This window comes from Chelonia mydas, chromosome 5 (assembly GCF_015237465.2).
Source record: "Chelonia mydas isolate rCheMyd1 chromosome 5, rCheMyd1.pri.v2, whole genome shotgun sequence".
Taxonomy (NCBI): domain Eukaryota; kingdom Metazoa; phylum Chordata; order Testudines; family Cheloniidae; genus Chelonia; species Chelonia mydas.
This window is the reverse complement of record NC_051245.2, coordinates 4,682,968-4,707,026: the sequence shown is the minus strand read 5'-3', so window position 1 is coordinate 4,707,026 and position 24,059 is coordinate 4,682,968. Positions and strand designations below refer to the sequence as shown.

Below are 24,059 nucleotides of genomic sequence, written 5' to 3'. Positions count from 1 at the left end.
TCTAAAATTAAAGTACAAAAAGTGTAATGGAGGGGATTATGGAGAAGTATACCAGAAATACCACTCTCTGTTCACCATTGCACTGGTACCATAGTGATGCTAATGCTGTAATAATAATTTAGAGAGATTTAACTCCTCATTGTGTCCAGCGACTACCATCTTTTTCAGCAACAGCTGTTTATCTTAAAATGTACTTATGGAGTAGAAGGGATCAAGAACACAAAACAATAGCAAAGGCTAGTCTGGGCAGTACAGAATATGGGGAGTAAATATGAAAATGAAGGATCACTCTTTGGGAAGAATCCATTCTACCGAAGACCCAAGGAATAGCGCTTCTTATGGAGTCACTTTTACAGAAGAGGAGCTGCTTTTTGTGTCAGTGAGCCTTCTGGAGCCTGATAAGTGGAGATTTCATTAAAAGGTAAAGCATATAAAAGCATTAGGAAGGGCTATTACTGTCACAGACCAAGCAGCCTAGAGCAGCAGGTAATCTCAGGTGGTTACCCTTCCAAGTAACAGGCGAACCCATACCTGCTTAATGTAAATTGAGATCATGGGTATTCAGATGACTCTCTTAAGTATCAAGGCATTGCCCCTTCAATTTCACCTACCTGCTACACTGATAATTTATCCATCCCAGGATGCACATGGACATTTACAATATCATGCTTTTGAGTTTGCTACACCATTGAGGAAACTATGATACCATGGTGATGGGAGGGGTTTAAGAACTTAGCTACCTTTACATTTTTATTAAAGCATTTCATGTGACAGCCATTACCATTGACATGCAAAAAAACAAAGGATTTTCAGGTGTACTCAAAGTCCCAGCCTCGTTAAAAGGTATATAAACTTGTGCAATAATTAAGGAGCACCTCATGTGTATGTTGCCAAACACGAGTGTAAAGATTGTTCCCAATTTCAGAAACTAAGGAAGTAAAGTGTAGTGGACTGAACATGCTATTTTCAAAATATTTATTTTACAAAACCAAGGTAGTTTTGGTTTTTTGTTTTTAAAACAAAGCTTTCCTCATTCACAAACAAGGGACATATTTTAAGTCCTAAAGCAAGAATCTTTCAGTTGTCCAAGCACACCACACATCAGAAAACCAGATCACAGCTGGAAGAACTTTTTGTTTACGTCCAGATCTCTTTTACAGAACTAGCTGCTTCAGGGCTGAGAGCAATACATTTCAAGCCTTCATTCTGTATTCTTGGGGCAGGGGATTAGAACAGAGATGGCTTCTCAGTCTCAACTGCAGAATTGCCAAGGCAACATTACAAGAATACATTCATGAAAATTACAAGGACCTTTGTATCCACATGAAGGTAGCCAGTTTTAAGGCTGCCAAACAAGGTGGAATAGGGTGGAGGATGCTACTTGCATTCCACTTGGTCAGGGAGCCATCTGTTAAAAGATTAACTTGTGTTCTTCAGGTGACAATTCCACAGATGTTCTCCAAAAGATCAAAACAAAACCTTGTCCAAAAATAACTCACCTAAGGCAATAACACTTTCCCCAGGAGGGTCAGCGAGGGTACGGTTTCTAAACTAAAGGAAAAAATGTATGAGGAAGATACCATCAGTATACTTTCTGCTAAGGCAGATCATAGTAAGTCCAAATGTAAACAGTGAGGCTTGTGTCTTTCATAATCCAAGTAATTTTGTTTCATTTAGTGCCATACTTATTGGATCTCTAAACAGAGTGCACAAGAATCACAATAAGGTATTGATCCCTCCCCTCAGAAGACCCCCAAAGGAAACCATGCTTTCAAGTGGATTCATTCAGAGCTTAAGACTCTGCATTATTAAATATTGGCTGTGAACAGAGGTTAAAGGAAGGAGGAGCAGGGCGGGGTGTTAAAAGCAAAGAAATCCTCCCTGCCCCCCGCTTTCCGGTTTGGGTGAGTAGTGTCTCTTCAAAGTTCCTCGTCCTCCTTGGCTGAGGCAGTGAAAGCACTCACTCCTGTTTCAGTCTACTTTAATGGCTGCAAACTATAGTCTAGTCAAATCTCAAACTCAGCAGGGTGGGGCTGGATCAGTACTTGAATGGGAGACCTGTAGGCAAAACCTAACGATACAAGAAGTGTGTTAATGATTTAGGAGGTGGCAGCTTTTCCCATTCAATCAGGACTGATCCAGTGGTGCCAAGGCACTGTGCTGGAGGACGTAGTCTTTCAAATGCTGTAAAACCAAGGTTCTGACCACTTGTGACTCCTTGGCACTTCAAGAGTAGAGAGGTTAGCGTCAGTGTCCTACCAACTTGGGGTATTACTGGGTCCCTAAACATCCCGCTATAGTTCCAACTAGATACACCATTCTTAACTTCCTGTGCCAATTTGGAACACTGCTGTGCACAGTGAAACAGCTGCTACGTTCCACCCCAAAGACTGCTACATTTCAGTGGAGGGTGAAAGTTAGGGTGACCAGATGTCCTGATTTTATAGGGACAGTGCCAATTTTGGGGTCTTTTTCTTATATAGGCTCCTATGACCCCCCACCCCCGTCCCGATTTTTCACACTTGCTGTCTGGTCACCCTAGTGAAAGTGTAACCACACACTTCAGTTTCTACACTCAGTAAATTTTGCAAAGCACTTGGAGATCCCTAAGATTAAATACAAAGTTATATAGCAAGACCATCAACACTTGCCTTCAATTAGGCAAGAGTTCCAAGCACCAGCTTAGAAGCACCTGAATAGAAAAACACTCCAAATGGCAGCTACCATTATTTTTCCCTACACAAGAAGTCTGCATCTCTTTTACCCAGCAGGTGACAAAAATCTCGACAAACTAATTAACGGTAAGTAACCCTTTTTAGAAGCATTGCCTAATGCACCTCGCTAAGACAGAGATAAATTACTATTGCCCTTCTATACCAGACTGCTTAACTTAAAGCCGTGTAGGAAAACAGAATCAGGACTTTCAATTTTTTTAAACAAACAAACAAACCTAAACTTCCCTTGTTCTAATAGACTGCACTCTCACTTTAAAGGGCTCAGCAACACATTACTAGCTGCTCAGGATGGACAGTATCAGGCAAGAAACTGTGTGATTAAGGCCATTGCCCCAGGCTAACTAATTTTCCACTGGATAGGTCTAGTTCACAGTTGACCTATTTATTGTACTGGGAAACCTAATTGTAGCAAGTACATTCTCAGACTGGTCAAGTCATAATAAAGACACATTTAGCTTAGGAAGGCAGCTTTCATTTTCTAATTAGAAACACTTACTATTTCAGCTGGCCTTCTTTAACGTGTTTGTAAGTTTCCCATTCTATCATTCCATGCTGCTTGTACAAAATCAGCCACGCTGACAGACAGACTGCGGTCAAGTCACAGCAATAATAAAGAACAGGACAAAGACAAACCAGTTAGGCAGAGTTTTGGTGACTCCTAGACCTGGGAGGATCTGCCCATGCGTAAGTGGGTATTTTACTGAGGCAGCGTTTCTATGGGTTAGATCTGTGAACTGCAAAGAGGACTCCTGGGTTCTATTCCCCGCTGGCCCTGGATCACTAGGTGACCCTGGAAATCGGCCTGAGTTTCCCCACAAGGAAAATGGAAATTCTACCTACTTCGCAGGAAGAGAGGATCTGAGGAACGGATTTCAGGATTAAAAGGCATATGCAAGAGCTAAGCATCCACCATGCTGCAACAGAAGATGCATAGACTAGCACTCACCAGTAAAGGTTCTTCCTCAGTCCTTCAAAAGCCACAACTAAACATGATTCTTCTGACCATTTAGAGTTGCCAGCAGCCATCCCATTTTCTCTGAGGAAAAATGACAGACAGCTATGTTCTTAGCACTGGGTGGGAAAAGGAAGACATCCCTGAAGAGCCCCGCAACCCTTCCAAATGCTAAATGCCAAATGCTAAATACTTTGAAAACCAAATTATTGCTGGCACAAAGTGACAGATTTCCATCCGATGAAGTGGGCTGTAGCTCACGAAAGCTTGTGCTCAAATAAATGTGTTAGTCTCTAAGGTGCCACAAGTCCTCCTTTTCTTTTTGCGGATACAGACTAACACAGCTGCTACTCTGAAACCTGTCCTGGAGACTGTCCCAACACTGCTTCCCTGCCAGTGTTGCTGAATTCTGTCCCCAGGGGAACACAAAGATGACAGGATGAAGACTGTTTTAGGGTGGGTTGTGTTTTTTTTTTTTTTTTTTTTTTTTAAGAACAGGGACTCCTGTCCTCCGGAAATTGGTCCACATGAAAGATAGTTGTTCTTAGTCTAGCCTGGATCTGAAATGGCAGCTTAGAGATGAAAGGTTTTGGATCCTATCATCAGTCACCTGAGTCACACAATCTTCATTTCTAGAGTATTTTGAATGGCATTTGGGGAAGTAAGGGACAAGAAGGTTGCGAGTGAAAGGTCCTAGCTGCTTGGTTGTTTCAGGATAGAGGAAGGGGAAAGAGTGGGAAGATAAAATGGAAAGATGAGACATGTCTTGAGTAGTGAGTTTTGGGCCTCTTTTAAGACTTACTATGTTTTTCTGACTGCATCTAAACTGAACATTAAGAGGCAATGGGCCCAGGATGGCAAGCCTTTCAGAGTGCTATGGTTTTTTGTCTGCCAACTTTGGGGACCTTGTTTTTACGGTTCACAACCTTGCTACAACATTCCATAATAATCCTTAAAAGGCAAATAATGTTATCTGTTCTTAAAAAAATCTGGCCATGCACATTAGTAGAGTTTCTGTTTCACTACCAGGATCCCAGGCTGTACTGGTCGCAGTTAGTGAAACATGGCCTTAAAAAGATGTTGTTATCTAACACAGTGAAAGATGCAGTGAAAGCCAAGTCACGAATCTTTAAAAAAAAAGAACCTAAAGCTAACAACAAATGGAATTCGCTCCCTTTTGCAGCTGAATTCTCTTGCTGCATCACCAGAAGCCACAATATCCTACATTCTTCCCCAGATGTCAGCCAAACACACACATGCAGCAATGGGAACAGAACTCAGGACAGCGATACACATTCACACGAGTCAGATTCCCCCCCCCCCCCCCGCAGATCCTATAGCAAAGAGATATATATCTATATATATCTATATTTTTGCTGCTGTCTGGATACTCTTTCTAAAAAAGACACGTAGGTCACTGATGGGTGGTTCATTAGCTACGCTTAGTGTGTAGAAGTTTCATGCTTAATACACAATGGAAGACCGCAGATCAATCTCTGCTCAGTCACACCTGTGGAAATCTGGAGAAATGCCAACATTTTAATGGTGATATTTCAGATTTACACTCATGTAAAGTCCAAGATGGCCCTATTTTGCTTCGGCAGATCTAGCTGCAGCAGCAGCTGCCGCTGCCCATTTAAGAACGGTTATCACAGTCAAAGCAAAATTAAGGACGATAAAAGAATGCAACAGCTAAGATTAAGTTTATTCTTTTAGAGCTAAACATTGACACATGCACATCTGCATATAAGGAACATACGAAATATAAACAATTTATTGTCTTTTTAAAAATATTTTTCGATTAGATTTCCTAGCTAAGAGGTCTGTTTAAACACACCAGGCATTAAAGCCAGCAATCTCAATTCTTAAACCTGAAATACTCATGTTTGTGAGAGGAAGCAAGGAAAGTTCTTGACATGGTCTGAGAAAAAGTTAGCAATAACCTAAGGAAATTACACTTCTTGGAAACAGTTGATCAGAGATGTTTAACAAACCGTTAGATGAGATTACAAATGAAATTCATCTGAGTTTAAACTTAAACAGAGGAACTAGGGCAGCTACACAGGAAACGCTATGAATCTCCCACCAATCAGGCTGCAGAAAGGAATAGGGTTGGAGAGAAGAGAGAAATCTTCACCACAGGAGTAAGTCCCTGTAAGCAACAGCACCCATCTCCAGCTAAACATGATAGATTCTCTAGCATTTCCTGGATGACTGAAGATACTCTAGAATATAGTCTGTTGTCGTCTATGCAGACTTTCACAAACATCTATAGTTGACCCCACCTATTTAAAAACATCTGGTTTGTAGATAACTAGCTAAAGCTGGAAACTGTGTGGCCAGTATGCACGGCTTTACACACATATATTATACTGCTGTCCCATCTGCAATGTACACCAGTTGCATGGCCTGCAATGTAGGATTCAATAGCAACAGGACTGAATTTCAGAGATCTTCTTCCAGAGTTTAGATACATAATGTTCCTCAGGACACATTCTGAATTGTAACTGGCTAGCCAGCCATCATTATCTGTGATATGGGGATAAGGTCAATTAGCATTTCTCTAGCAATATTATGGGGGAGAGGGAGGATTAGCTAAATGATTTGTACTTTGCATAAATCACTCACAGTGTTCAAATTCTATTATAGTAGAAAATGACCACCATCACTCTGAGGATCACCACCATCCTTTACAATGGAAATAAAGGATGAGTGGTGCAGTGATTAATGTAACTGGCTGTGACATTCCCAGGGTGCAATCTGGACTGATGGACAGCGGTGTCCCCTCAATTCTCCAACCTGGGGTGTCTTTTACACTGCGAGAGCAACCACTCCTGGTCTGCCCACACACAGCCTCCAGCATTTAAATCAATCCCAGATCTGAGTGCTATGCCAGGCACTCACGAATCACACTGTGGGCAACACCAGCCAACTCTCAGTCCCAGACTTTCCCCCCAAAATGTGCATCTTGTACTGCACAGCAACCTCCTGGACAATCCCAGCTCATATAAAAAGTCTGTTTCATTACTAGAAAATGATACGCACAAACTGTTCTCTCAAATGGAGTTTCCCAAATACGTCAGTCTAAACACACTGGCTTAGCTGAAACACTAACACAAGTTTATTCACTACAGAAAGTTAGATTTTAAGTGTTTGCAAGTAGTGAGGCATAAAAGTCAGAATTAGTTACAAAGAAATAAAAGATAAAATGCAAAATAATACCTAACTTAACAAGCTAAGTGAATTCAAAGCAAAAAGTTTCTCTTCACATGATCTAGGAGTCTCACAGCCAGGAACTCTCCCCCTGTTCTCTGTTCATTTCCTTTTCCTTCAGTTGTTGTTGAAGGCGTGAATAGAGATGAAGGGAGAGATATTTTGGGGTCTGTATTCTTCTTTCTTATAGCCCGCTTTCTTTGAAAAGCGGCTCCAACTGAGGTTCAGGAGACAGCCAGTCTGTGGAGACGGGAACCTCCAGCTGCTCGTTGCCAAGATGTAAATTTCTCACTCATACCCTTTTTCCTGTCAAAGAATGGCCGCTTAGCCAGGTGATAGTCCATTTGATTCTCTTGACAGCTGGGTGAGGCATCAGTTTGCCTTTTGTCTCCGAGGAGCTGATTTGTGACTGTTTCCCCAAATTTAGAATACGTCTTAGTAACATCACACAGTATAATGTTATAACATTACATACGTTGCCACACATTACCAGGTCAATAATGATCAGCACATTATGAGTTTTCAAACGATACCTCACAAGCATACTTTGTACAAAATCTATCAGTTTTTTTTAAAGGGTGAGCATAGGGATACAGACTGTCACAGTGGTCTGTTTTACAAAGGCATTTATTTCAAATGTAATGGTTGCCATATTAAAAAGTTAGCTTTTACCAACAGTAATTGCTCATATCCCTTGATTATTACCACTTCCCCCATACTAGGAATAGGAGATAACCGCTGAAGTGCTTGGCAAGGGTTAACTTTAATGGTTTCTACCATAAATTAGCTAACGCTGGGTCAGTTTCCTGCATTTTTGGGTAATTGATAACAACATCTTTCCTTTTAGTAGGTTAGTTTATGACCTCTTCGCTTCCACTGCTGGTTTTATGATGTGCTACTAGCATACTCTCCTTTCAGTTCATCTCAGTCCACAAGATATTTTCCACTCCTTGCTCTGGCCATGGTGCTGAATCATCAAGCCATCACATTTAGGCCCATCTGTGCTGGAAAACCGAGGGCATTCTAAAGCAGTTTATTGAAGTTCTCACTGAGCTTATCCAAGGCTCTAAGTGCATTATAAATCGTATATGAGAAGATACAACTTTAAAACACTAATATTAAAGGGATGCTGATAAAATTATGCTGGCTGACGACACCCAGTGAGAAGTCATTGTAACTCTCAAACCATTCCTTGGAAGTCATTTATGACAAGGTCACTGCCTTGCCTTGCCAAGGGTTTTCAAGAATAATTTTAAAAGATATGCCCCATTCACAATGGTTGGCATCAGCCATGCAATCATGTGATCGGCAATCACAGACAGTTAAGGTAGTTTTTGGGGGAAGCGACCAATTGGGTGTGATCTTTTTCTTTTGAGCTGACAGCATCTTTATTAGGATCCCCATGACCGGGGCAGAGTAAAAGAATGGCAGGTAAGCGAAAACAAAAAACTAGTGATAAGCCAATTTTAGAATCAGTCACACACTCTTTGCATGCATGAGGAGAGTGACCTTTGCATTATTCCTAGCTAGGATGGGATTCTAATGCAGATTAATAGGCAGAAATGGGTTCACTTTTCGAACAGTCTGTTTAATAGGGGTTTTTTTGCACATGCAGTCCTCATCCTTTACATTCTTTCCTCACATGCCTTCCCACTTCAGTGCATCTAGACCAGTACAATGGTTTTCTAAAAGTGGATAGGCCCATCAGTTCACTTTAGCCTATGAAGACTCAAGAAAACGCTTTATTTTGTGAGGGGGAAAGGGAAGGGAGAGTTCTCATCCATAACGTGCATTCTGCAACAGACATTTCTGCTTAGGCAGCACAGCAAGACAATCACTCACAATCAGAACTTTGCCCCATGTTTGCTCTGACCCTTTTAACAGTTGAGGATTTTGCAGATTAAACTAAGAAAAATGGAGTCCAATCACTATATTAGTTACAGGCATACAGTTTCCACTGAAATCAACAGCAGTTGCACATGCAATTGACTGGATAACCAGGTTTGTGATTTTAACTGGCCAGAACCTGAATTCAGACTTCTGAGTTTTTTTCTGTAACAGCTGATCACTACAGCAGGGAGTTGCATTACATTTCCAAATCATTGGCTCCAAAATGTAACTGGATATAGGTTCTCGGAGAGTAATCTATATAAGGAGCCAGTTGGTAACTTTCAATTCTTGCTTGAGAGCTGTAGTAAGTGTGGCTGTACTGTATCATATGCAGGTGGGAAAGACCTACCTCACCTAATTGAAAGTAGTAACGGTGACTTTGCGTTTATACAGTTCCTTTCATGTCAATGTGCTTTACAATTAAGAGAGATCACTTTTATGAGAGGTGGCTGCTTTCCAGTGGTAGTGAAACCTCGTGTTAGTGTGTTACTTGGTGCTATTTATACCAACAGTTTAAGACATGAAGCATAGGTTATCTAATCCATAAGAAATTGTATGAGAAATTTAACTGGACAAAATGAAGTTTACTAGGACATCAGCATTAACTCCTCTATTGTTGACAATAAAATCCCACTGTATTAACTGCTATTTTGGAAACTAAAAAAAAAAGTCATCAAGATTATACAGAGATTAAATTTTAGACTAGAAATCTGTCAGTATAACCTGTTGATTTTTTGGATTACATCAGAAATTTCCTCTTTCCAGGAGGGAAAAAGGTGAGCCTCATGTGAGTGACCCCTTCATCACTTGGAACAAATGCAGGGTTGCAGCCCCATGTGCCCCCAAACTGCTCTACACTGAAGCACTGAACTGCCTCTGACTGGTGTCTCACAGCTTGCCCGCCCACTGGGGTCCTTAGTTTACTTCCCCTTTTTGGTTCAGAACAGTAAATTATTGCTGCCTTGTGCCGGCCTAATGCTGTTACCTGTTAGTCCATGTCAACAGGAGCAAACTAAAGCAGGCAACTGAACGCTTGCTGAGAGTTTCTACAGTGGCAGAAGTGCTGTGCAGAGGTCACATGTGAAAACTTCTGCGGCAGCGTTGAGAACAGCAAGCCTAGTTCATACTAGGTCTAGCTTTTTTTCTTTTAGCTTCTTCTCCCATAAGCATCTTTTTGGTGTAGAGAAGTCATTTAGCTAGCTAGGGAAAACAGCCAAGAATGTTTCCCTGCAGGTTACAACCATAGCACAAATTCTTAATTAAGTTAAAACTCATTGACAAAAGGCTCATTAGCATTGGTTAGGATGACTACATAAGATCAAACATTTGACTGGAAAGTGACCAGACTAAAATATCCATGGCAGATTTGCCTCTTCCACATTTTACTTTTTTTCCTTTTGTGAATTCTCTTCTTGTATAATAACGTTCTCACTGTGTCAAGCTTCAGTAGGAAGAGTCTACCCTGCAGAAGGTGAAATGTTTCATAGTTTTACCTATTTAATAGTGAGGGAAGTTTTTTTAACCTGTTGTGTGTCAGGGTGTTCTGGGCTCATACCAAAGGTTTTGCTGTCTAAAACAACACCTGATGGGTCCTGACTCCCTTAAACAGGCAGCAGCTCACCTGCAAAATGCTTGGGCAAAGACTTAAAAAATTAATTGTGTTCATCTAGCTGATCTGTCAAACCCCAGTTTCTTTTACAAGATTAACCCTTGAGTCTGGATGGTAAAGAGATTACACAGTCTTTCACCTTTAGATCACTGGTTTGAATTGTAGAACGTATTAGTAATCACTTAAATAAGCTTACGAAAAATGAACTCGTGAGTCTCAGTCCAATTGGTAGCGGACAGGTGAGCACATCAGAAAACAGACGTAAGCACCCTTTACCACAGTCTCGCAATGGCCAAGGACACAGCGGTATTGATACTCTATGCCCTTGCACCCTTTTTCAATAGGGGACTAAGACTTCAGAAGAAGTTTACTGACGCATCAGTGGTCAGGAGGAAGTTTTCCATAGTGAGAGAAGGGATCTACTCTACACCATCACTTCCTGTAATATCTAAGCTTTCATGTACAAGGTAATGAAGGCTTTAACTCTTACAACCATAGTGAAAGTTCTCTGAACGTGAGCTCAGGCAATGCTGCCTGCCCAAGTCTACAGAGAGCCCCAGGGCCTCTGCTGCTGCGGTTCATGTTTTCTCCAGCTACAGCTTAGTAACATTAATCACACTTGTTACCTTTCAATTTTACTATTCAGAACACTAGGGTTAGCAGGAAAACTGAAAAGAATCTGATCAGTTTCACTCTGCTGCTTTAGGAGCAGTCTGATCAACAAAAGTCAAGCGCTAGGGAAGAGGACCCACAACAGACTGGGAGGTTGCTATTCTACTTAAGACCCTTCCCTTTGTAGCACTCATATGGGCTTGGCTTTGAAGAGGTAAATGCTTCTCCCCAGGAATGACATCAGTTAAGAGCTCCAATTCAGGCATCTAATTTCTTACTGGTCACTGGCTAGACCAGGGGGCGGGGCAAACTTTTTGGCCTGAGGGCCACATCAGGTTTCCAAAATTGTGTGGACGGTGGGTTAGGGGAGACTGTGCCTCCCCAAATACCCAGGTGTGGCCCGGCCCCCAATCTGACCCCCCTGCTTCTCGCCCCCTGAGAGACTTCTACCCCATCCAAACCCCCCCATACCCTGTCCCCTGATGGCCCCACCGGGACTCCTGCCCCATCCACCACTCCCTGCTCCCTGTCCCCTGACTGCCCCCCACCACCCCATCCACCCCCCCTCCTTCCTGACTGCCCTCCTGGGACCCCTGCCCCCATTCAACCCCGGTTTCCTGCCCTCTGACCGCCCCGACCCCTATCCACATCCCTGGCCCCGACCATCACTCCCGAACTCCCCTGCCCGCTGTCCAACCCCCCCCCCCCCCCCGCTCCCTTACTGCGCTGCCTAGAGCATGGGTGGGTCAGGCCGGGGCTCTGCAGCTGTGCTGCCCCAGGCGCTCGCAGCCCCCCGTCCAGAGCATTGTGCTAGTGGCACTGCAGTGAGCTGAGGCTGCAGGGGAGGGGCTGGGGGCGAGCCTCCCAGGCCGGGAGCCGGGCAGGAGGGTCCCGTGGGCCGTAGTTTGCCCACCTCTGGGCTAGATGGAGCCCCTGAGCATGATAAAGGGACAACACAAGAATCACAGCACTTTCTCCTTCCCCGCAGCAGACAGGCGATGGGGTTTCTCACATGTATGCTGCCTATACATGACACACTGCCATTCCCTCCATTTTTTTGTACTGACCTTTGGAGAGTCGGTGTCTGGTACATTTTTCAAACCCTGTATGAGCCCAACAGATGTTACACAACACCTTGGGCTTTAATGCTACGCCTCTTGGGAGATGAATGTTTCCTCTCTCCAGGGCTAGACGAAGGAGAGATCTAACCATAGGTAGAAAACAGAACTTCTGGGGCAAACGAGCCAACTGCATTGTTCTTGAGTGACCCTCACCTCCAGCCAGCCTAGGGTGTTCTGCATCAGCCTGACTTCACAAGGGAGCTAAATGGAGCGAGTATATGGCCAGCCCTAGGGAGAGCAATGACGTACATGACACCTGCATGAAATCAGTTTAGTATGAATTGTATTGCAATGTTACACTAGAATAACTCTGCCTTCTACCAATAATTTAGATTTCAGTCTTAACTGAAACACTACCTTCCTGGACAGAGAGAAACAAGCAATTAGTGGTTAGCTACACTTTTCCTAGAGCAGCAGGTCTGGAGGCCCTCACTGGGCTATGGGGAGAGATCAGGCTGCCTGTATAAGGACAAATGCAGTGCACTGAAATGCTTTCCTTGCAGAAGTGGCTGAACAAGTCAGGCTTCCAGAGCACTGCAGCCCAGTCTGTTACATAACTGAGGAAGTGTTGTGTGCAGAGCTCAGTAACCAGGTTTATTCTGCCTCATTACCATCTCCTTCAATGCCCTCCCCCTTCTCTACTTTAACGGCTGTCAGCTGCCTTTGCAGCAGATTTCCGAAGGAGAACACCTGGGATTCCTGTTACCTACTATAGGAGAATGGGCTTGCAGGGAGAATACCTGGTGTGGTAAACATGTTAAAAATGGTTACACAACATTGGTATGCTGAATGGTCTATGTTTACACTGATTTTGCTTCAGCGTCAGCCCCTGCCTTTCTGCTCCTAATTACAGGGCTGATGGGGACTGATCTCTAAGGTCACAGTGCATACACCTCCACAACCAAATGAGATAAGGGATGTCTTTGTACAAGGACATTCTACAGATCGCTGTCCAAGTATCAGATCTGTATGCGTGAATGAATGTTTATTTTGATTTAGGCTTTGAGACAGAAGCAGCAAAACACAGAATACCTCTAATGAAGATGGAGCAGGAGCACTGACTTGTAGTCTTATCTCGTCTAGTGCCTACAATGATGTAGGAGATAGCGAATATAATTTTAAAGGACCAGAGTCACTAGTGCAGCTTTCTGCTATAAATAAGGCCTTCAGGGAGAAGGGGATTTTCTCCCATGTCAAGGTCTCCGGTCAACTGAGATGTGTGTTGGAGCAGGTGGAAACTGCCAACTTCCCAACCGTCAAACCTCTCTTTGCCATTGCAACATAGAATCATAGAATATCAGGGTTGGAAGGGACCTCAGGAGGTCATCTAGTCCAACCCCCTGCTCAAAGCAGGACCAATCCCCAATTTTTGCCCCAGATCCCTAAACGGCCCCCTCAAGGATTGAACTCACAACCCTGGGTTTAGCAGGCCAATGCTCAAACCACTGAGCTATCCCTCCCACTATTCCACTTCAGAGAAACTTTTCGGTATCTTTAATGTTAAGGAAGCCACGATCAGTCATTCATACTGCAGCACTGCATAGCTGAATGGAAGAACTAGGGTCGCAGCTGTTGAAGACTAGAGGCGGAGAAGAAAGGCCAGAAGCCCCCAAAAGGGACAAAAACAAATTGATCCATAATTTTAAGAGGGACTGCTGTTTGAACACAGTCAATGGTGCCAGCAACTGGTTCTTTTTACACGTTTGCCCTACGGTAATTCATTGTGTCTGTTATAAATGGACACTCTGGCAGGCTGTTAGAAGATCTATTCCCTAAAATAAACCCTTCTGATTTTCCTTAAGAAAAAGCAGAGTGATGGATATGGTACCTTCAGTCCTACAACTGTCTTGCAACAGTTATATGTGGCTAACATTTAGCTAGACAGTTGAATGATTTCTTTTAGGAGAGGTGATACTGCACTTTTGAGTGCATCCCTCATAGAATTAGAAAAGATTAGAAGTTTCCTTGGTTCAGCTTTCTTTTATTTCCATTCTAGAGCGGTAGTGCTCCCACCAAGATTTTGGTAGCCTAGATTTCTGAATGTCTTTATCCACAGCACAAACAACGGTCATACAAGATTCAGAGTAGCAGCCATGTTAGTCTGTAGTGGCAAAAAGAACAGGAGTACTAGTGGCACCTTAGAGGCCAACAAATTTATTTATGCTCAAATAAATTTGTTAGTCTCTAAGGTGCCACAAGTACTCCTGTTCTTTTTGTCATACAAGAGTTTCTCAACTCTAAATGAATTGATTAGCTACAGAAGTACTTTCTCCAATTCATCTAAGGTATTTATAATCCATCCGTGGTACTCACTCCAGGATTTATGTGCCACACAGAAGTTGAAGTGTGGGTCTACTTCAAAAATTTACTCTAAAAATGTCATTGAATGAATCAGTGAACCCAGATCAAAGTGTGTGCTTAGTTTTCTAAGAACGTTTTTTTCTGACTAGTAGCCCTGCAAAATGAACCTGGGATCTCTCTCCTTTTCATATATTACCAGTAATAAACATGTTGCAGAGTTACAGTTACATCTGTGCAACCATGTTGAAGATTCATGGTCATAACTGGAAGACAACAGGGCTATAGGTGTCAATGAGGGCACAATCTGGCAGTATGTCTACAGAGTAATTAAACACCTGCAGCTGGCCTGGGTCAGCTGATTTGGGATTGGGCCGTGGGGCTGTAAAATTCCTGTGAAGATGTTGGGCTCAGGCTGCAACCCAAGCTCTGGGACCCTACTCGGTATCCCATGGTCATTGTCCCACTGCTAGGCTCTATGATGGGATTTTTCTTGCAATGCACTGTGGGATACCTATCAGAAGCCACTGGAATTCCGGGACTTCAAACTAACAAATTCCCATGACTTGTCTTTCTTGTGAGCCAGCACCATTTTCAAGCTGCTGTCAGCCAGCATGGATGGAACAAAGCAGCATGCATTGACACTTAATAGAGAGACTGCTGCAGCTGCATTTGCAGTTGTGCAGCTGGATGACTTTGGGAGTCAGCTGCCTCACTGCTAAATCTATCTGGATAGAGAGGGATGAAATCTAGCACTTAATTGTGGATGATTTTTTCCTGGAGAAGTTTCATGCAGCGGAGAGCTGTTTCTGGACTTGGGGAAACTAGCACTGAACGGTGGGAAGGGAACGATGCAGATGTGGGATGGCTAGCAGGGGCAGCAGAATTTCAGGATGACAAAGGCCACTTTCGTAGAGATCTGTGCAGAACTCACCCAAGGCAGAACACCAACATCAGAGCTCCCCTCAGTGTGGAGAAGTGAGTGGCCATCACCATCTAGAAGCTTACCATGCCTGATCAGCTTGGTGCTGAGAGATCAACTGTCGGGGTTGTTGTCATACAGGTGCACGCTGCTATAGAGAATGGCGATGCCCTGTGTCAGAAAGCTTGGCAAAGCACAGGCAAGCAATGATTTGCATGGTTGCGGTTCCTAAATTGTAACAAGGCCCTTGATGGGACCCATATGTCTCTCCTTTATCCCCCACACCAAGCCTCAGAGTTCAACAGAAAAGGGGTATTGCCTCATGTCTCCAAGGCCTGGTCAATCCCTGTGGTATATTAATGTTTGGTGGCCTTGAAAGGGTCCATGGTGCCAAGACCTTTAGAAATTTAGGCGTGTTTTCCTCAGCGAGAAAGGGAATGTCTGCTCCCATGACCATTATGGACATTCCTTCCAGGAGACCCAGCTTACCCTGTTTTCCTGGCTTCTGAAGCCTTTTTACTGGATACTTGGATAAGAGAAAGGACTGTTCAACTTGTCCACGGAGTAGCTGCGGAATGACAGGGGAGTGTGCATTTGGAAGGCTGAAAGGGAGATGGAGATGCCAGAGGACAAGGCTGGAGGCTGTTTGTGTGAAAATTACTTGATGCATTTGGCACAAAATCTGTGAGAGCAAGGGACAGAGCTTCATCAATGGGTGGCAGATGGAGGTGCAGAGAATTCTGGAAGGTTATGAACAGCCAGAGAGGCTGCCTCTGCAAACAGCAGCAAGCAACGAGAGCCACAAGCTCAGGCATACCTTGTGCTTCTATTTAGAGGCTAGGAGCTAAAATACAGAAATGACATTTTATTGTGCATTACATAAGGATTTCATTAGTCTGTAAGGATTTTATGAAATGGAAATTTGATGCTTTGTGCAATGACTTTATGAATGAGCATTTTATTATGTTTATTGCAGGTCTAATTTTATGAAGCCATTGAACCCTTTTGTCAATAGCAGCCTTTACTGAACATCAAATAGTGCAAATAATAAAACTTTTATTGAACGCAGTGCAAACTTCAAAGCAATAGGACATAAAACACATAAAACAGTGAAAACTTTATGGAACATAATAGTACTGATGTGACACACATGCCTAAATGCTTAATACACATATCTGTGCTATTTTGGTCACAAACATGGGTTGGACCAGGGTTTAACTGCTGTCCTTGCCGTAAGATGTAGAATGGCAAGAAAATAATCCATCACTTGTAGCTGGGGTGAAGGTAGGGTTCCAGTATTCACTGATCTCCCTGACTTGGGGTGTGGAGAGAGGTGCCTGTGGCTGAAACTTCGGGAAGGATACCACTGTTCTCAGTATGCATTGCTCTCAGTGGGCTGCAGGACATGGCTGGGTTGGCGTGGAGGTGCAGATACTGGGCAGGAACAATTGTACTACAATGTTCTCTAGCAGGACTGCCTACTTCTGCATCAACTCCATCAGCTGTTTCTGCATCTCCCGACTGCCCTCAATACGGTCCATTGTCAATGCTTTCTCCTCTCTTTGCAAGGAGACCTTTCCTCCACTCCCTTGTTCTTCTCCCTCTTCCAGGAGGCACAAGCAAGATTCTCACATATATTATCTTCCTTTTCTTCTCCCAGAGATCTGTCAGACATTCCGAGGCTGGTAATAATCCTGTTCGTAAGGGCAACAGCACATCAGGCACAGAGCCGAGAAACAGAACAAATTATTGTATTAATTCCTGTCTCCAGGAAACGAATACTAAAATGTTACTTTTCCCCTCAATTTGAGAATTCCATTCCCACAGTCTCTTCCCAGTCTGGGGTGAGCCTGGAGATAGAAGTTTCCCTTTGCATAAGGCCCCCGTACCATTCTGGATCGGTGGTGGGCCGCAGGGGACTGGGTAGTAATTGCTTGTGTACTTCTGCAGGTTGTTCTTACTTCAGAGGACGTTACCCAGAGGCATATCAAGAGGCAGAGAAGGGTCTTGTTCAAAAAGGCAATGGGCAAACCAGCAAGATAAGCAGCAATGCTGTTCACCAGAATGCTTCCCCCCACTCCCTACCCCAAGATGCTGCAGGACTGGAAGGACAATGGTACCTATACGGCTGCAATGCACCTGCAGAGCAGGACAAAGTGCACTGCAAAATTAATAGACTTCTACAGAGACTGTTCTGAACCCAGAAGGTTAACAGAGCTGTGGGTGATTAAAACTAGCCGAGTACCTTATAACCAATGCATTTGTAAATGTCACACACTGGGAAATATACCTTAACATGCAACGGCAGCGAAAAGCTCAGGGCATTGCTCCAACTGTGAAGCAAAGTACTTTTTATATTGAGTTCTCTTTCTGTATCTGCCACTTCAATAAAACATGCCTGCATTACAAGAGGTTTGGGTTTTAGCCCTTGCAGCCCCACCAGCCTCGAATAGGGAGGGGAAAGGAGAGTAGGGGAACAGTGGTGGAGCAGGAGGGACTATTTCAGAGAAGTGAGTGCTGTGTAGTTCACATTCTAATGACAAGGACACTTGACCAGCATGGGTTGCAGTCGGTTGGGCGGGAGAGGGATGGTTACATGGAACGGGTAAAGGAGCCTAGGGTGCCATTATGGTCAATGGCTGTGGGACATGAAAGTTTTACAAAAATAGCTGCTGGAGAGCTTAAGCTGTCCAGTGCAGACATCATTTTAATCATGGCGGGAGTGGGAGGGGGCTATAAAAGCTGAGCAGGCTCGGAAAGGTTCCTAGTTCACATCTGCCCAAAATGGCAGTGGCCATTGGGTAGCCATAACAAAAGTTTTTAAGAAACCCGTCTAGGAGTTGTGCTGTAACACAGCACACAGTGCTCACGGAAAGACATTTGCCTGGTTTTGGGAACCATCTCTTCCTCAGGCTTTTGCATGGGAAGGAGATCTTGACTTTCCAGGGAAATCTCATCAGGAGTCCTGGTTGGGATCCGTGGCCTCTTGGCTGCAGTCCACAAAACCACAGGGTTTGGTGGTGCCTCACTGGCAGAAATCCATTTCAGCTTGTGATAGATGGGGCAGGTGCTAGGAGCTAGCTAGAGGGTCTTGTTGCTGTCCTCGAGTTTTTGCTTTAATATTCTGCTAGAGCATCTTTCCTTTGTTATACCCCCGGAACTTGTCACTCCCAGGAGATATACACTCATATCTTTGCATTCTGTGGGCTGCTGTTAAGACAGGACCCGACAATCTCCTCTCTACAGATAAAGGAAACCCATGATCTCTGCGTAGCTGCATGAGGCGTGGCTGCTGTAGGGTTGAGAAGAACATGCAACCCCAGGGATTCCTAATTGCAAATGGGGCCCATCTGATTGCATGTCAGCATTTAAACAGGCAAGTAGCATCAGTTCAACATGACCCCAGAGCAGCAGAGGGCATACAGGTCAATCCATGTGTTAAGCAATACAGTGTGGGATAACCGTGGAAGGTAGAGGCAGAAGAGTTAATTCATCATTCAAATTCACCCAAACTTTTTCCTGGGCCTAGCTCATCCTGAAATTGACTCAATCCTCTTTTCAGAGTGGCCAGATAACTTAAAAAAAAATAATTGCGTTGTGTGGACGCAATGCATTATAATCCAAATCCAAAAGTTAATGCCAAAAAACTGTTTAGACAAGCCTTAAGTCTCTGCTGAACACAGTATTCTAGACAGTTTGAATACGGAAAGGTGATCTCATGTAACCTGTTTCTCAACCACTGAGGTTCTTAAAGAGCAGAACCAGGACACCAATCAGAAAGTGAACTAGTAGCTAGCATATGAGCTGGCTATGTCCTTTGTGGTTATTCCCACTCCGATAGAAGTTTGAGTTTGGCCTCGACTGACAACATGAGACAGAATAATCCTGTCACCAATACTGACTTTTTACCTCAGGACAGCTTGTTTTCCAAATGTGGAATTGTGCCAGGAGTGCCAACATTAGAAACATCTGTTTTAACATATACGTTTACCATATTTGATATGGAGGTTATTAAGCAACTATAGATGATCAAGATGTGATTCCCCCGCCCCATAACTGCTTCTCTTTAATCAACCTTTGTAAGTATTAGGATACTGGATCTTTCAGGGGATGTGGAAAGTGATATGGATACCCATATTTATGGATTACTTGTTATGAGGCCAACAGGTAGTGACAGCGGTTATCAGGTGGGCAACAAGAAGCTCTTTTTAGGGCAGGGACCATAGCTTCCTATGTGTTCTTTGAGCTTAGTTCATTTTAGGCCAATGGAAAAAAAGAGTACACATCACCCAATATCATACAACCATCACTACTAACCCCAGGCTGTACACCAGGGGTGGGCAAACTTTTTGGCCTGAAGGCCACATCGGGTTTCCGAAACCTGTATGGAGGGCCGGTTATGGGAGGCTGTGCCTCCCCAAACAGCCAGGCGTGCCCCCCCCCCCCGCTTCTTGCCCCCTGCCCCATCCAACCCCTCCTTGTCCCCTGACAAACCCCGGACCCCCTGCCCCTGACTGCCCCCCGCCGCCCCATCCAACCCCTCTTCTCATTCCTGTCTGACCCCTGGGACTCCTGCCCCATCCAACCACCCTTTCTCCCTGACCGCTCCCGGAACCCCTGCCCCTGACTGCCCCCCATCCAACCCCCCCCACCCCCTGACCACCGCCCTGAACACCCCCTGCTCCCTTACCGTGCTGCCTGGAGCACAGTGGCTGGTGGCGCTACAACCGTGCCGCCCAGAGCACCAGGACAGGCAGCCGGGCCGGAGCCGGCCACAGCACCGTGCAGCACAGAGCACCGGGTCAGACCGCGGCTCTGCAGCTGCGCTGCCCGGCAAGAGCTCGCAGCCCTGCCCCCCAGAGCATTGGGCCAGTGGCACAGTTAGCTGAGGCTGCGGGGGAGGGAGGAACAACAGGGGAGGGGCCGGGGGCTAGCCTCCCGGGCCAGGAGCCAGGCAGGAGGGTCCTGCAGGCCGGATGTGGCCCGCGGGCCGTAGTTTGCCCACCTCTGCTGTAGACTCATTTGAGACATGATTACTGGAACAAAGTACCAAAGGGTGTGGTGGATTCTCCATCACTGTAATCTTTAAATCAGGATTGGATGATTTTCTAAAATACATGCTGTGACATTGGTAAATCAAGTCCCAGCTCTGGCCAAAGCCGTAGGCATTAGCTAAAAACTGACAAACTCATAGCTGGAAACCAAACCAAGCTAATGCCTACAGCCTGGCCAGAGCTGGCACTAGGTTTCCCAGCGCCATAGCATGTATTTTAGAAAATCATCCAATCTTGACTTCAAGATTGCAGTGACGGAGAATCCACCACACCCTTTGGTACGTTGTTCCAGTTACATCTCAAATGAGTCTTCAGGCTGGGGTTAGTAGTGATGGCTGTAGTGATGTGTTAGTTTTGTTCAAAACAGGTATTAGTCTTATAAAAAATGTATTGTGTTTAGACTCTCTGAAATGCTTGTTAGTTGCTGCATGCATTAATCTTACTTGTAATGTCTGTATTCCATGCTATATGCAAGTTTTACTTTACAACTTCAAAAATGTTTGCTCTGAACTTGCAAATCCAGGCATCATCCCTCCCTCCCCCACCAATCCAGGAGGACTATCAAAAATTAAGTGGGCCATTGTAAGACGGAAGCTTTGTTAATTGCCCCATCCACCCAGAAGGCCTCTCCCCATCCGTCTGAATGCTGGAAGTGGTGGTGGTGGGGGAAATCGCTGACATGAAGATTTTTCATCTCTTTGAACTCTCACAGTACCAGAGAAATTAAATTAAGGCAGAATTCACCAGGGATTACCCCTAGATCCGATCTGAAAGAAATTTTCAATTGACAGATTACCACATCACTGTCATCTTTAGGAACCGTAGATGGTAACTCATTTGTGTGTATATGTTTGCTTGCTTTAACCTGTAAATAACTTGTTTCTTTTTCCTAGTTAATAAACATTGAGACAGTTTATTACAGGATTGGCTACAGGTGTTGACTCTGGTGTAAAATCTAGGGTACCAATTGATTTGGAGTAAGTGACTGATCTCTTGGGACTGGAAGCAACTTGAATATTTTGTAATTTTTGGTGTAAGTGACCATTTATCCCTAAGTCCAACTTGCCTGGGTGGCAAGATAGACTGGAGAGTCTAAGGGGACGGTCTGTGACTCCATGGTAACACTGTTACAACTAATCCAGAAGTGCACTCTGTTACTGGGTTGTGAAATCTAACTGTAGAACATGCCACCAGGTTGGGGTGTCTGCCCTGTTTTTGACAGTATGCCGTAACATAGGCACTCATGGTTGTGAGCCACTGCAGACAGAGTGACACGCTCTAGTTCAAAACAGGAATTACTCCAGGAAAGTTCTCTGGCCTGTGTTCTACAGGAGGGCAGACTAGTTGATCACAATGGTCCCTTCTGGCCTTGGAATCTACAAATCTATGGTTGGCTTATGGGTAAGACACGAATAACAGAGGGCATGGTTACTTGCATTCCCATGCCCATTCTATTTGAGGACTGCAGTCTTATATTCCAACTACTATTATGTCAGGTATCAGAGGGGTAGGCGTATTAGTCTGGATCTGTAAAAGCGGCAAAGAGTCCTGTGGCACCTTATAGACTAAGGGACGTATTGGAGCATGAGCTTTCGTGGGTGAATACCCACTTCGTCGGACGCATGTCACTCATGTATCCGACAACGTGGGTATTCACCCACGAAAGCTCATGCTCCAATACGTCCCTTAGTCTATAAGATGCCACAGGACTCTTTGCCGCAACTACTATTAGGTTTTTCCTTAGAAAAGGAAACAAAAACTATTTTAAATTTAATATATTCCCTGCCTGGTGCAGAAGAGCTCATCCTGCATACACTGCAGCACAACTTTGGTCTCTGGACCACAGTGCAACTAACTCAAGCAGCAGAAAGAATGCAAAGATGAAAATGTCTGGCTGCACATCAGCTGTTACTAGAGCAGGAGCTGCTTTTACATCAAGGTACATTTGGCTTTAATTTAAGGAAAGGAAAGGAAATCAAAGGAAATTTAGGACTGGGAACATGAAAACAATTAAATATGAATCACCGTACAGCAAGCCTCACAACTCAGCTGTGTGTTTGTCAAAGTCTTGCCCTGTCTACAAGCAATTCTTTTTTCTATCTTGCTCAATCGTGTTTTTTTAAAGCCTGCCTGTAAAGCCACCAAAACTTCATGAAATAACTTTTCAAGTCAGAATCCACTTTAGCAAGGTCAGAGTACAGGAGGTGGCTGAGTGTTGCAGGTTTGAGATTACAGGGACAGTTTCCCCCAAAGACTCTGGAGACCGACTCTAATTTGGGAACTGATTGCACGCTGCTTTGCATGGCTAGTGAAGATTAGAAATGTTCTATACAAAAGTCATGTGGCCTCCAAAGGATGCTTGGAAATGGAGTTAAAGTTTCGTTTGGGAGCAGCCCTGATAGCGATTAGAAGACTGCTAAAGCGAAACCCAGTTGCTTTCTTGAAGTCTACAGGAAGAAAAAAAGATTCCAAAACTCAATTACCTCCTGAAAGTGCCCTCTGGGAACCACCAAATTCTATGAAAACATTTGAGTGTCTAGGAGTTAAGATATTTCTTAACTTACTGGGATTGGTGTGAATCCATTAATAAGAGACCTACCTGCATTAAGTCATCTAATTTATCCCCCTCCATGAACAATGCAGGATGCTTCCCCCGCTTCCTGAAGGACTATTTCACATGGCTAAAAAAAGTTTAATGCTTGGATGGAATGAAGACTAAGATGATTTTAGGAAGGACCAGTAATGAGGGCTATCTAACAGTGGACAGTAGTAGATGCTTCAATGGAAAAAAAAGTGTTTAAACCCATTAAGTGAATAACTCTAGCCTGCCCTTAGGGAAAAGTTGCTTACCAATCCCCATCAGGTAGTTGTATGTATGAGTGTAGTGGCTGACTCATCCCCTGAAGCATGAGGGCTTATATCCCTTATAGAAATAATTTTTAAACGCTATCTAACATGCATGTGGATGTTATTGTCCTTACACAAGTTTAATCAGTTTTGGAAGCCTACTAAGGCTTTAATGCTTGCCTGTTAAGACCTGGTGTCTAACCTCCATTTTGCAGAAAGGGACCAAGCTGATGGTGGTTATTCAAATCCAAGTGCATTTGGACAATGACTTCTTGGGAAAGTTTTAATCCAATAGGCTGGTTCTGACCTTTCCAAGAGGGCTGCTAGCTAATTCCTGACCAATGGGAGATTTAAAGACAAAAATCTCATCACAGCACCAGTCCCTGGAGCAATCCTGAAACACAAACATCTCTAACTGTGGTATCTTAAAATAAACTAATGTTTGTAAATAACTAAGTATGTTGCTAGGGCAGGATTAACTTTTCCTTGGGGCGGGACATCTGGGAATCTTCACTACTCAAGGGAAGTTGTCATGTTTTTGCTGGATTCCAAAAGAGTCAACAAGAAAAGTCTGTTCATTTAGTTTCTTTTCTGCCTGAGCTGGCTTGTCGACTTTTCCCCAAGGAAGGAGGCTCGGACTACTCTAGGGAGGCCACTGGGCTCCCATCCAGTTTGAGATACATTGGGATAGCACAATATCACTGGTCACCCTTAAAGACATGACACAGGCTAACGAAGCATTGAGTGTTCGAATGTGTATTCCTCCAGACAATCTAGGAAGTGAAGGAAAAGAAGTCTTACTAAAT

The 24,059-nt window shown here is 44.1% G+C and overlaps 1 protein-coding gene and 1 long non-coding RNA gene across 9 annotated transcripts in view; both read right to left on the bottom strand.

The window, feature by feature from the left end:
* The window catches only part of FAM219A (family with sequence similarity 219 member A), a 138,849-nt gene that overhangs the window by 84,057 nt on the left and 30,733 nt on the right, over positions 1-24,059 (bottom strand). The gene's annotated exons all lie outside the window — the stretch shown is intronic.
* Positions 16,389-24,059, bottom strand: part of LOC119566598 — a 31,326-nt gene continuing 23,655 nt past the window's right edge. Inside the window, exon 2 of the long non-coding RNA XR_005225851.2 lies at positions 16,389-17,046. This is a non-coding gene — a long non-coding RNA (uncharacterized LOC119566598). The remainder of the gene's footprint in view (positions 17,047-24,059) is intronic.